Source organism: Molothrus aeneus, chromosome 19 (genome assembly GCF_037042795.1).
Source record: "Molothrus aeneus isolate 106 chromosome 19, BPBGC_Maene_1.0, whole genome shotgun sequence".
In the NCBI taxonomy this organism is placed as follows: domain Eukaryota; kingdom Metazoa; phylum Chordata; class Aves; order Passeriformes; family Icteridae; genus Molothrus; species Molothrus aeneus.
Window position 1 is genome coordinate 9,129,364 of NC_089664.1, and position 13,751 is coordinate 9,143,114.

The following is a 13,751-nucleotide window of genomic DNA, read 5'->3' on the forward strand; positions in this document are numbered from 1 at the left end:
TTTTTCCAGGGGTTTGTGTCCCCCTGTGACAAAAGAGAGAGGAAGCAGCCTGCCCATCCCAATGCAGATGGAGGGGACATGCAGGATGCTGCTCGAGTTCCCAAAGTGACCTTTTTTCACTTGGGAAACCTTGTCACAAGGTTGGGACATTTTTCTTTTGTACCCAGTGACTCTGATCCTGTTGGTGCAGCAAAGGAGCAGCAGGACCAAGAGTCACAATAAGCCACACTCTGAAATTCAGGCTTAGAACAGGAATTGTTCCTCATTCCTCTCTCCTTAAGTCCTGACAGTCCCCAGTACTTGCAGGACTTTATGCTCAAACATTTCTTGACAGGATGTAGGTACTGACATTTACTTTCTACAGTTATGGTGGAAGAGGTAAATGTATGCAGAGAAGTTATTTCAGTAATAAAGGCAGATGTCAGATTTGGGAGGCTTCCAAAAATAGGCCCAGGGAGGATTCAAAAGGAAAATGCAGTTGGAACAATGTACACATTTGTTTGTGATGATCCCCTAAACTTCTGCAGGTGAGGGAGATTTTGGTGGCAGAGAGCTGGAGGACAAACACGGGAGACACCTGGACATTTTGAGTCAAACCTCCTTACTACTGGCTCACAAACTGAAGGTCAGTGGGAAACCTGTGTAATGAGAAAAGGGAATTCCAGTTCTGCTGTCCCAGGGGAAAAGGTGCTCCCTATCCCCAGAGTCAGGTGTGCTTGGGCCATAATCAGTTGGCATCAGCTGCTCTGAGTCAGGTTTATAAACCCTATGGACTATAAAGGTGAGGTGCCAGCCCTCATTTGTCTTTGGAGACCTCAGTGTAGCTCTTGTGGGTAAGAGGGTGTTGCTGCACTTGCCCAGGGCAGCAGGATGTGGCAGGAGCTGGCTGTGGAGCTCCTGTCCTGCCCTTTGCCCCCCAGCTCTCAGGTGTTGTGTCACCTGGTTAGAGATACCATTTGTAATGTGTCACTTCCTAACACAGCTCCAGCAGCAGCAGCAGAAACATCGGCTTTTGGTGCTGAGGGAGAAGGCAAAGCAAGAGGTTGAGGAAAGCCACAGGTTTTTGAGGGGCCTGCTGCAGCTCAGTTCTGAGGTAAGTTATGGTTTCAGACCCTGGGTTAACACCTCTAGGCCCCAGCTCTCATGAGAGCAGTTCTAAACACACAGCAATTTGTGAGCTGCTGTAGCACCTCACCCTCACATGCCCACAGAGCTTTCTCCCACCCCATTAATTAATCAACTCTTCAGCAATTGTTGGCATAGGAAAAGCATTATCTACAACCAGGAGCTTTCCAAAGAAGATGAGGAAAAAAGGTTTAAATGTTTTGCTTTTCAAATAGATCACTGAGGCGTGTGCCAATGTGTGTGTGTGCAGGACAGCAGGAATTCCAAAGGCAGTGATCCTCCTGTGACAAGACCTGGCCACGCAGAGCAGACACAGAGGGGACACTGGCTGGAAGGTGACCTTGCTGCTGGCAGCTACAGGAGGTAGGATACAGTGAAGCACTCCAAGGATTTGGCCTGTGGTTTGCCTATATCAATATTTTGGGGCACTAAAGTAATTGCTATATAGTGTTTTTAAATCTGATTTATGCCCAAACTACAGTATTAATACCTTTCCAATGTTGTGGGAGATCTTGCACTTTTAAAAAAGTAGAAACCCCTCTGAAACCTGTGTAAAAAAGTATCATTTTCTTCATTTGGCTTTACTATAAATAAATTTGATATAATTTATTGATATAAATGAGAATATTGTATGTGTATTTTTAAAGTTCATTTAAAGTGGCATAAAGACTTGAGAATTGCTTCCAGGGTCTTATGGATGCAATTACCAGAAAGGCACCTTTGCAGAGGTAAAACTTTCAGTACCACATAAAAATGAGCAGCATTCTGGTTTGAAAAGATTCAATCTCCATGGAGGACTTGGCTGTGAAAGTAAGGAATTGAAATAATATTTCTGACTGCAGTAAGAAAATACTTCCTTTCTCTTACCTTCAGTAATCAAGAGATGGGTTCACTGAGACACTCTGCATTGAAGATAGGAAGAGATCCCAATCCAGTGGATCCCAAAATATTGGGAAAAAGAAAGCCTTTAGGAGGAGGAGGTTCATATTGCCCAGTGCTTCAAGGAGGTGAACATGACGTTAAAAGATTTAGTGGTATTGGGAAAATGCCCCATTCAACCTGGTCTGAAACAGTTTTCTAACTAATTTTGAAAATTTTGACCTGAATATTTATGTTCATTATGCATATTTAAACTATGGCCACGTTCCTTTGTACTCCTGGCCCTTCTAAGACAATCTTGTTGGGAGCTGAGAGTTATTTATCCTATTGATGGGCCCCTTTTTTTTTTATTTTTACCTGTTTGCCATGATTTCGCTTGTAAGGGAGGTTGATGTCCATTCCTTGCTCCTGGAAGTGTACAGCTGAGGGATGACCCCTCCAGCTCCTGCTGAGGGCAGTGCATGGGCTTGGCAGACAAGTATTTGCCAAAGGCACCTTGAGTTCAGAAACGGATGTGAACTTGTACTGGGGGAGTTGTTTTTTGTATTTTTTCCTTTCAGATATTTTATTTTTGGTAACATTAACTCTTTGCCTTGGGGTCTCTGCCAGCAGATCACAGGCAGTCACAGCACAGCCATCACACCTCGAATCTCTTGTCACCTTGGGTGAATCTGCCCCATGGGGAGACCTGGGACAGCTCTGAGGACAGCAGTGACCAGGCCAGCTCCAACAGCCAGGTAACACCAGCTCTCGAAACAGTTTGAGGAGTGTTTCTCTCTATGGGTTGGTTGGTTTTTTGGTTTTAGTCCCTCTATCAAACTGTTCACCTGATGACACCGATACTCTGCTCTGTCCCCAGCGGAGCGCAGCCATTCCACGTTTCGGATGTTCCAGCACCTTGCGTGGTTCCAGCCTGGCCGTGGTGGAGCAGTGCCTGAGGGCAGAGGAGCTGCGGGCTCGGCACCGGGCAGTGCTGCTGCAGCTCCGGAGGAAGGCCCTGCGGGAGAGGGCCAGGGCTGAGCTGGCCTGGCTGGGCCACCGCAGACGGTGAGGGCACTGCCGCTGGAGGCCTGCTAGGCCAGGAGTGCTTTTCCTCCTTTCACGGGAACAAAATAAATGTAAAATCGTCTTAGAAAGCAAGTAAAAAATTAAGAGAGGAAAGGAGTCTGCATGGTTTTAGTGTCTCCAGAGCAGAGTTGAGCTTCTATTGGAGCCTCCTCTGTGATGGTGTGATGCACCAACTGGAAGAGGAGCCCTCAGGGATGGATGGTGAGGGGTGTCCCTCAGCGCTAATGAGGATAACGAGCCCTCAGGGACAGTGAAGGTTGTTCCTCAGCATTGACCGGGCTGAGGAGCTCTCAGGGATGGACAGTGAGGATATCCCTCAGCACTGATGAGGATAAAGAGCCCTTAGGGATGAATGGTGACCGGTGTCCCTCAGCACTGATGAGGATAACAATTCCTCAGGGACCGTGAGGGATGTCCCTCAGCACTGACCAGGATGAGGAGACCTCAGGGATGGACAGTGAGGGGCGTCCCTCAGCACTGACCACTGAGACACTGTAAGGAACCCCCAGTGTTCAGGAGACTCCATTTGCTTCAGGAGAGGTCCAGCCACCACAGCCCCAAGGTGGTGAGATGTCTTCTGAGTCCATTGTAACTTTCTGCAGACTCTTCCATACCTATAGCTGCTTCGAGAGGGGATTTGCTCCCATTCCATCCATAAATTCAAGGCATTTAATGATCTGACTCTGGTTCTCATCCTTGTGATCTCCAGTGTTCTGGAAAACCTGCAGGATAGTACAGGAGCCTCTGCCATGGCAGCAAAGCAGCATGAAGTCCTGATGGAGCTGAAATGGGAGCAGGTAATGCTGCAGTGAGAGGAGCTGGCATTCATTTCATATCCACAGGGAGGTGTCTGGAGTTGCTGGAGCAAGTGGAAGTTGTGTTTAAAAAAAAAATCACTTTGCATCCATTATTCTGCATATTTCCTACATACCCACAGTGAGGTGGCTTTTGTGCCAAAGTCAGCAGTCTGTAAATCTTGCATAAAAGAAAACATCTTTTTTTTTCCTCTTCTGCTACCTCACTGTTATTGTGGATTTTTCTATTTATCCATAACAGGTCATATAATGTAGGTTTCCATTGATTTATGTTTGTGATGTTGAAATATATTAAATTAATCTGACAGCTAATTTTATAGTCTTGGTTATTCCACTTTGCTAGGTTCATAATTACACTTGGTAGTCAGAAAATTTCTGTCCTGCTCCTTACATAGTGTGAGCCTCTCATTTAAGTAAAGGAATTCCTAGTGCAAACCACAAGCACCCTGTAGTTTTGAATGATCTAAAGACAATTTTTAAAGGTCTCACCCCTTGGCACCCCATAAAAACATCCCTTTACCCATCATCAGTTTTCACAGGTGAAAGCCCTGTTGAAAAATAAAACTGCAAAATTTTTATAAAAAAGGAAACTATTGTATTTTCAGGGTATTTTGGGATTAACAGTGCCCTCTGTGAAGAAACATTATACATTTTTTTAAGTATAGCTCTTCATTATCCTCACTCTGTTATGTTCCTTTCTTTCTCTGCTTTGTGTAGGCAGAAATCCAGCATCTGAAAAACATCCACAGGGCAGCCCATCAGGAAAGGAAGCTTTTATTAAAACAGCAGAGAGAAATCTTAATGAAGCAACAGTCAACAGCACAACTCCAGGAAAAGCTGCACAGTTTGGCGGGAGAGCAGGAGGTTGTGAAGTTGGGGAGTAAAGACAACTGTGTCCAGCTAAAGCATAAAAAGAGCAAGAAATATGAGGGGTAAGTAAAATCTCTCTCAGTGATTACTGAAGGTAAGACTGAATCCAGTGGAGTAGATGGAGACAGGTATGTCCTAGATAATTGTGTGAGCTTAGGTACTCCAAAGAGGGAGTGTATAATGATAAATTTTTCCAACTTCTGTGTTCAAGCAGTTGATAAATCAAGATCACTGCTTATCATTCTGTCCCAAATGGTGAGTTCCTCAGGGCACCTTTAATGATGCCACCCAACTGCTAATGATAGTTCATGCTTTCATGGTGGCTTTTAACTACAAACCCAAACACTTTGCAACTATATATTAATTAGGCTTCACAATACCCATCTGGAATGAGTAGAAATGTATTGATTTAATTGGGGCAATTCACTCCTTTGTCACCCTCTGGCTCTCAGCCTCTGTATCACTCAGCCCCTCAGAGCTGCTCTGTGCTTCACTGAGGATTTAACCAGAGAAGGATTTTGTAATACACAGGGCTAAATTTTAGGCTTAAACTGAAGCACAGAGGCGTCATGTAAAATCCTACAGTGAGCTATAATTCAGGAGTTTAGTCCGACTGAGAAATCCCCATCCTGCTGTTCCCCAGGAGCATCCCTGTCTGCTTCCTGCTGGGCTGCAGGAGCTGAGCAGTGTGAATGAGAACCCCACAGCATCCACACTGCTCAGAACAAAAATCTAGTTTGCTTCAGGAAGAGTAAAAGCAGTTAAAGACATATATTTATCAATGTGAATTAAAACCTCCTTTCATTCAGTGTTACCCAAAGCTTTAGCAGGGTGGTGAGTCAGGTTTGTGCATTTACTTAAGTCCCCACAGGGGAAGGCTTTCAAATAAATCCCTGCATGGAACTGATCTATAATTCATGGTATTATTGATTACAAGTCAGAGAAATCTTTAAAAGGTTTCTTGGCTGTGCTTTCACTTCTTATCACTGATAAGGCTGCTTGTAGGAGAACAGTGAAAATTGGTGTCAGTCTGGAGCAGCCAGGGGCTGGTGGAATCAAATGCACCCAAATTCTGGCTGCTTGTCCATAGATCTCTGTCCTGTATAGGATGCAGAGTGGTGAGATGCTATTTATCCACCTGCATGGGTATGTTCATATTTTATACTCATCAGGAACAAAGCATTCCATGTCTAACTCTTTACAGCTTTTCTACTGAGAACAAGGAATCACTGGTACAACACCAGAAACAGGTGGAGGAGTTGCCAGGTTTGGAGCAGTCCCTTAATGCTCAGGATGATGTTTTCTTACCTCTGGAACCTACACCTTCAGCTGGAGTGGAATCTATAGCCACACTTGTTACAAGAAAAGGCCAGAAGTGTGTATTTCTGGTAAGGACCACCTCTGGAATTCCCTTATTGCCTAAAGAAAGGGTGCCCCAGATTATATTTGCCTTAAAATAGGACCAGCACAGGACTCATTTGGCACTTAGGAACATGAAGTCAAAATAAGTGTGTTGGTTACGTGCACCTTTTCCTTAAGATATTAACTCTGTCTCCTAAATGTTTACATTCTAGGAATCTGTGCTGGAGGAAAAGGCACTTCTTTCAAACCCTGCTCCTCAAGACAATGAAGATATTAATCCATATGGCAGAAAGAACCCAGTGAAAGGCCTGGAGATGCTTCCTACTTGGTGTAACTTATGCCTGCTTCAGGAGGAAAACACTCTTGAAGGAACAGGTCGATCACATTTAATGCTATTATGTCCAATCTGTTTCAACTACTTCAATCAAATTTTAATCCAGACAGAAAGAGAGACAATCTTCTCATTTATTACCAAAGTGTCTTGCTCACTATAGCCAATGTATAAATCACTGCTGGGCAAGATGGTGGGGATCTCTCAGAGGTTTATTAAGAGATATGATTATACTGCTTCCCCAGAACAAAATCATAACTTACTCTGATTGTGTCATTAACAATTTGCTCTCTTTTGATACAGTTTTTCAAGAATTTAAGGCTGTTCTTTTTAAAAGAACATAGATCAGTTGAAGATAGACTTGGACAGGACATGCTGGAGTTATTTTTGTTTCCAGGTTTTATCCTCAGCTCATATTTCTTACTCTCAGTAGGACAGGTGAAAAATAAAACTGTCTGTTTATATATGAGTCAGTTATATCATTTACATAGTTGTGGGTATGCATAATTTCTGTAATATAAACATTTACATATTGTGGCAGTATTTCCTATTTCTGTCATTTTTCTAATGAACCATCTTTCTGTGTTTCATAGAATATCCTGATTTGGAAGGGACCCCCAAGGATCATAAAGTCCAACTCCTGATTTACTCCTAGATAACATCATAGTGAGGAGCATGATAGATTTGAGTGTCCTAAATGATCTATGAGCAAGCTCTTCCATAAAATATTTTTCTTTTAAGTGATTTTAAAAAATTTCTTTTAAATGTTCCAGTTAAAGAAGTGGAAGTGCCTGTCCCTTCTGAGGTCCATCAGGTGGATGCCAGTCAGTGTTTGAACCATTTGGACCATATTTCTCATGAAGCTTCTGATGAACAAAATTTAAAAGCATTTTCTGAGGGATTAACTTCCACCGAATCATTGTTCAAGTCAAACAACTCCTTTTTGCAATGTGAAAGTGCCAAATCAGACTCTTCTCACTTGGAATTTCAGAAAGTGTCTGCAGCTTGGATCAGCTTCTCAAAAAGTTCCATTTCAGACCCAGAATTAGAGCTGAAGCATGGAGAGGACACAGATGTCAGTGTCCCAGAAGAGTTTGTCTGTGACAGTGGTGATGTGTTTGCTAATATCTCAAAAGAGATGCCAATAGCAATAAGCAATGGAAAGGAAACATCACCTAGTGACAAACACAATGAATGTGAGCTGCCTGAAGATGACAGAGCTGAGACTTCATCGCTCTCCCAGAAATACCCTGGAGATGTGTTGGGTCATGGCTGCACTGATCACCTGCTTTCCTTCATCCCAGCAAACAAAGCAAATGCCTCCAGAACTGACTCAGCACATTGCTCCCAGTCTGAAAACCCTTCTGAGGGAGCGGATGAGCCACACCTGGGTGACTGCAGCAGAAACAAGCCCTGTTCTCAGGAGATCCCAACACTGGGAAATGATGCAGCTGCCAGCCCTTCATGCACTGATGCAACCTCCAGTAGCAATAAGGGTCTCCCTCCAACTGATGAGGATACCTTGTTGGAAATGCTGTGTCCTGTGGGTGAAGTATTGTCCTCTGGAAGTGCTGACTTGCCATCCTCTAACAGAAAGGATTTGTCATTTCCAAGTGAAGATCTTCCTCCTCCCCCTTTAGGTGCAGATGCAATGAAAAATGATGATCCTGCCTCCAGCACGGATGATTTCACATCTCCACTGGAACAAATGACAGGCTTAGAGTCTGCTCAAGGCATGGATGAAGATGTATCACTGGAAATGGATGCATTACCCCCATTACCTGATAACACCATGCCTGAAGAATCTCCCCTGCTCAGTACAGAGACAAGTGGTGCTTTTTCAACTCAGGATGATTGTCTCTCAGAGCAATCTATTACAGCTCTTTCCAGCTGTTTATCAGAAAACCAGCATGGAGAGCAAGAGATGCCTTTGCAGCATTTGGAGTTACTGCCTGTGTCAAATACAGATTCTTCTGGTGGAAGTAAAAGTCCTGAATTCCCAATGAAACAATGCAAAATGTGTGAAAAGCTGCCCAGTGCTGATGAGGACAGTGATGATGATCCATTATCATCATTTGAAACTGGGGACAGAGTGTTGGTAAAGCAAAGCCAGCCTGGAACTCTGATGTTCAAAGGCCAGACTCATTTTGGCAGTGGTCAGTGGGCTGGTGTTGCACTGGACAAAGCTGAAGGTGACAATGCTGGAACTTATGAAGGGGTGAAGTATTTTGAGTGCGCTCAGCACTGCGGGGTCTTTGTCAGACCTGATGAGATTTCACACCTGTTTGGGGTTAACAAAAACAGCTCCAGTTACATGGGGAATGAAGACTCTGACTCCTTCCATGATGATGATGACTCCCTCAACGGAGACTGCAAATATTCTGAAGATGATGAGCAGAGAGTGGGGTTTGCAGAGGAGAAAGCAGAAGATACAAACAGTGCAGGAGGTTCAGAAGTGAAAGAAAACCAGTCTGGTTTACAGAGTGCCTTGCTGTGTGGAAAAGGGCAAAAATTTCCCCATTCCAACCAGTGTAACTGTAATGAATTCCTCTATCAAAAGAACTTAATGTGCTTGGGATCAGATAAAGAAAAACCAGAACTGGCACAAATAAAACAAACAATATTTGCAGATGCTCTTCCAAAGAAAAACAAGACAGATGAGGTAAACACAAGCAAAAATATTTGTTGCTTGGTAGAGGATCAGAAAAGAATTAAACTTGCTGATGATATTGCAAGTGAGCTCAGTAAAAAACTTCTGTTTGACATTTTAATTGCATTTTCTGAAACAGCTCAACACAAATATAAAAGTGCCTTTGAAAAAGACATGATGAATTATGGCAAAGGCCTGAGGCAAGAAGACAATCAGAAACCATTTCCCCTCAAAGAAAATTCAGTTGCTGCCTTATCTGAGCCATCAGCAAAGGTTTCTGATGTTTCACTGGGTGATTTTGATACGCTTTGCATTCATGGTTGTCACACAGTAACAGACAGAATTGTAACTAAATTTATAGATGATGCAGTTAAAGAATATAAGAAGATTAAAAGAAAACACAGATCAAAAACAGACAAGATACTTCATTTATCTCCAGAGACTTCTCCAACCACTTTGCCTGTAAGTATAGTGAGAAAGTTTTTATTTCAATTGCTGGTGCTGAAGCTGGGTCTATAGAGGCAAGAATTTGTGTGGCCCAGTTTTTCATCATCCAGAGAAATTATATCAATGCTAGGAAGTAGATTGCTCACTTCATGTGACCCATTCCTTATTTCAGGAATTATTCAGTATCCATTGGATAGTACATGTATGGTCCAAACAAAGAAAATGGGAGTTCTTTATTGGATTCTTCAATAATGCATCAGTAAGCTTTCTTGGAGCCCATGAATAAAATGGTTTTAAGTGTAAGCTTGACCAGTTGCTAATAATCTCAATACCTCTGAAAAGATGGAATATATCTGTCTTTTCTTTTCCTCTCTTGAAGCTCCTTTTAAAAATCCTTGATGCTGGTGTTTTTGGAAGCTCTGAAGATTTTGATCAGCCTAATTCTGACCAAAACATGCTGGTGAGACAGACACAAAAGCAACACTTGTACAAATTAGACCAGTGGCACTCAGCTCCTTGGAAGAAAACTGTGGAAGTTCCTCTTGTGATACCACATAACAGTTCTTCTGTTAAAAATTTGTCTGCATATGCTGTGGAAGAATTATGGACCCCAGAGAACATAAAATCAAATTTCAGGAATATCAATGTGCCAAAGTACTTGGAATATAGTGATCTCCCAGGGAATGATTTGGCAGAAGAAAGCAAGAGGATGTATAATCAGGTATTTTTAAAGCACTAACTGTTAATTAATTTTTGTAGTGTTCTGGAGGCTGCATCATATTAGCTAATATTTAATGTTATTCCAGTAGCTAACACTAAATATAACTAAAGGAACACTGAAAGGTACCACCAGGAGTATGTTGCAATTTGCTGCAGAATAATTCCAGTAGAATAAATGTCCTTGCAGAGATTTCAGAGTTTTGCCAGAGTTCCACCATGCGCCCTTGGACACCTGCCCCAGTGTCTGTTTGGGTCTGTTCAGGGAAAGCCAAGTTCCATGGGAAGCTGGGGACTGGAATCCAGTTTTCCTGACTTCAGTGTCCTGCTGAGTTTGTTACAGGTTATATTTGATTTGAGCCATGAGTTGCTGTGTGCAGAATATCAAGTGACTGCAAAGCCAAATATGTTCCCATGGATGGAAAAAAATGTGGGATCTCCCTGTTCCAGGCATCTCTGCAGAAGGACAGATGTCAGTGATGTCAAGGTATGTTCTGGCAATGTAAAGTACAGGAACAAGAGTGAAAAGAGCAGAGATTGCAAAAATAAATGTGAATTTTGGGAGGAATATGACAATGTAACTGAGGTGATGGGAGAAGAAACAGTATTACCCTGAAATGCCTGAATAAATACAGACTGAGCTGAATAGTAAAAATATTCCATATGTATAGAGTTAAGAATGGGAATGGGCCTTTAAACTCTCCTAATTATGACTATTTTGTGTCTAATATTATGATTAAAATGTGTTGGCTGGCCAGTATTGATCAGCTACCTCTAGATCAGTCCCCCTAAACTTGGGGATGTTTCTGGATCTTCACACTGGCACCTGTCACTCATCTGGAACCTTCACAGCACCAGAATTCTTATGAGGAGAGTTCTTTTCAGCCTTCTTTATTTTGTAGACGTTTGTTCAGGGTGAAATTATTAAAATAATGAACCTGGAAAAGAATGACTTAGAAATGAAAAGAAAAGTCCTAAATATGACCAAGTATGGAAACTGTAAGAGAGACAGAGTGGACCTTATTCTGGTAAGCAGAATTTCCAATGGGGATTTGTTTATTTCCTCTAGATTTAAACTAGAAATTCTCATCCTGTTGTGAGAATCACATTTACTGAAATTAACTTCAGAACTTCAAATTACTGCCCTTTTAAAAAATTGAATTAATAATCCAGTATTTCTAGTTCTTGTGAATGGTTTAAATTAAAAAAAAAAAATGATGCAGACGTAAAGTTGTCGGATTATGTGCAGTGTCTCAGTATTTTTGTGAAACTCTTCTTTTTGAAGTAAAAATTTGTTTCCATGCTATATTTTAGATCCAGGAGCTTCGCAAAGAAGAATCTCAGTGGACTTCCTATGGTGATGATGAATTAAGAGTGAAGATGAGGATGACTGAAGCCATATTTGATAGCTTGATCCTTGATACAATCAGAGTTCTTAATAAGATTTACCTGAAAAAAGCCTGTTTGAAAGGTGACTGTGCACCATCTTTTCTGTCTTAATCCACTGTGGAACTGGTTAAAAGGAGCTTGGAGATGGCTTCAGAGAGCTGGCACAGGGAATGGCAGGACCTGGAGCCAGACAATCAGGTTAAATGTCTATAATTTTATGCAAATGAGGCAAATACTGATGTGATGCACTTTAAATTGGAGATTTTTCTATCAGCACCTTCAATTCCTAACAATTAGATGAGTGCCTGTAATTGGGTTATTTATCATGCAATTCACAGGAGCCCATTGAAATTTTATAATATCTAAATGTGGGGTGCTGAGAATGTACTTTAACAGACAAAAGAGAGGAAATCAATACTCTTTTTGTATTGGTAAAACTGGAAAAATCAGGATTTTGACAAGGAAATAGAAGTATTTCCTCAGCATGGTAATTGTTCACAGTGCTAATTGCTGTGGTCCCACTTATTCTGTACTGAGAAAATCAAATTTTTGTTAGTTCTTTTTAAAATAAATGCTGTGCAAATATTTCTTACTGGAATTCAGAAATTGTTTATTATTGAATAATTGATTGTAAAGAGATCAGCTTTTTTCCAATCCTACTCATTCAGAGTGTCTTTCAATAAAATTAAAATCAGGATCAATAAAGATAAATTATAGATAAACTTAAGATTTAAAAATACAATACTTAAAAGCTGCTTGGGGGAATAGAAAGACATTTTATGTTTGTATTTTTAAATAGTGTTGACTTAATTGTTTTTTGTACTTGTTTTCTGAATAAAATATTATACAAGTGGCTTATTTTGTTTATTTATTTGTACTGCAATCAGTTACAATTGCAGATTATCTTGTGCACACTGTTTTTCTCAGCAGTGAATGGGTGCATTTTTGCTGGGCACATTAAACCCTCCTTTGCTTGTTGCCATATGAACAGAAATAAAAAGGCAACTTCTGCCCCCAGTGCCTTAACTGATGTTCTTGCCCTATAAACTATTTTCATGTCTCTAGTGGTACTTTTCTTTGTCTCTGACTTTATCCTCATTGATTAGTTAATCCACATAAGTTACTTGTTTTCTTGTTGTCAGTTTATAGCAGAATTTAACTCCATTTTTTTTTCTCCTGGACCTAAAGTGTTGCATACAATGACCAATCTATAAATTGCAGCACTCTGGCTTTTCAGTTTATTCTCACTTTGGTTTTGCAGCAGCAGGCTCCCTGTGTTTGGAATGAAATCTATTAAAAATATCACTTAGACATGAATAAATAGCCGAAGGACTTGTTTGATTTTAGCCTTATGTTACAGCTGAGGCAGAGACCCATCAGATTTGCAGTGAGTGTTGTGAGTGGAGCCTGAACCCTCACACGGTGCTCTGCAGGGAAGGACACAGCTATAAAGTACCTCCTGCTGATGAGAATAAAAAGTGTGTACACAGAACATGTCAGACATGTTTAATATCCTCCACCATTCTGTGTTCAAAACCTGAGATTCTGGCACCCAGATATATTGACCTGTTCACTCAGTGGCAAGGCTTCAATATCAAGATTACTCTCCTTCAAGGTCTAATATTTTGTTTGCCTTGGGTTTGATCAATATTAACCTCCTGGGTCAATAAATCTTGATACTAGCCTCAAGAGGAGTCATTATCTTTCATAGAAAATGATTATTTCTCAGTTAAACCCTACATTTAATTCTCCTGTAATCCATCTCTTTCATCTTCATACATTTAACAATTCTTCTAAATAAAATGTGCTCTAAAATATCTTAGGCACTGCAGATTTTTAAAATCCTAATTAGCAGCTGCTACAAGGTTTTTCAATTCTTGGAAGCCATTGTAGTTCTGCTATTGTAACCATCTATTTTGTTGCTTGTTGTACCCAGAAAAAATAGAGAAAAGCCTAAAGCTGGGCTGTGATATGAGAATCATTTAGGTTGTAGCTGTGGATATGGACCATAAGATGTGTTTGAACCATTTTAGATTTAATGGTCAAATAAAATAAAGGGTCAGGAAAAAGCAGAAGTAGCAGAATTTTACTCTTGTAC

At 41.1% G+C, this 13,751-nt stretch overlaps 1 long non-coding RNA gene across 1 annotated transcript; it reads left to right on the top strand.

Moving 5' to 3' along the window:
* Positions 1–9,381: 9,381 nt before the first annotated feature.
* On the top strand, positions 9,382–11,262 carry LOC136564792 (uncharacterized). Its single transcript, XR_010784754.1, has 4 exons — positions 9,382–9,562; positions 9,927–10,268; positions 10,608–10,751; positions 11,167–11,262. It is a non-coding gene; the product is annotated as an uncharacterized lncRNA (long non-coding RNA).
* The last annotated feature ends 2,489 nt before the right edge of the window (positions 11,263–13,751 follow it).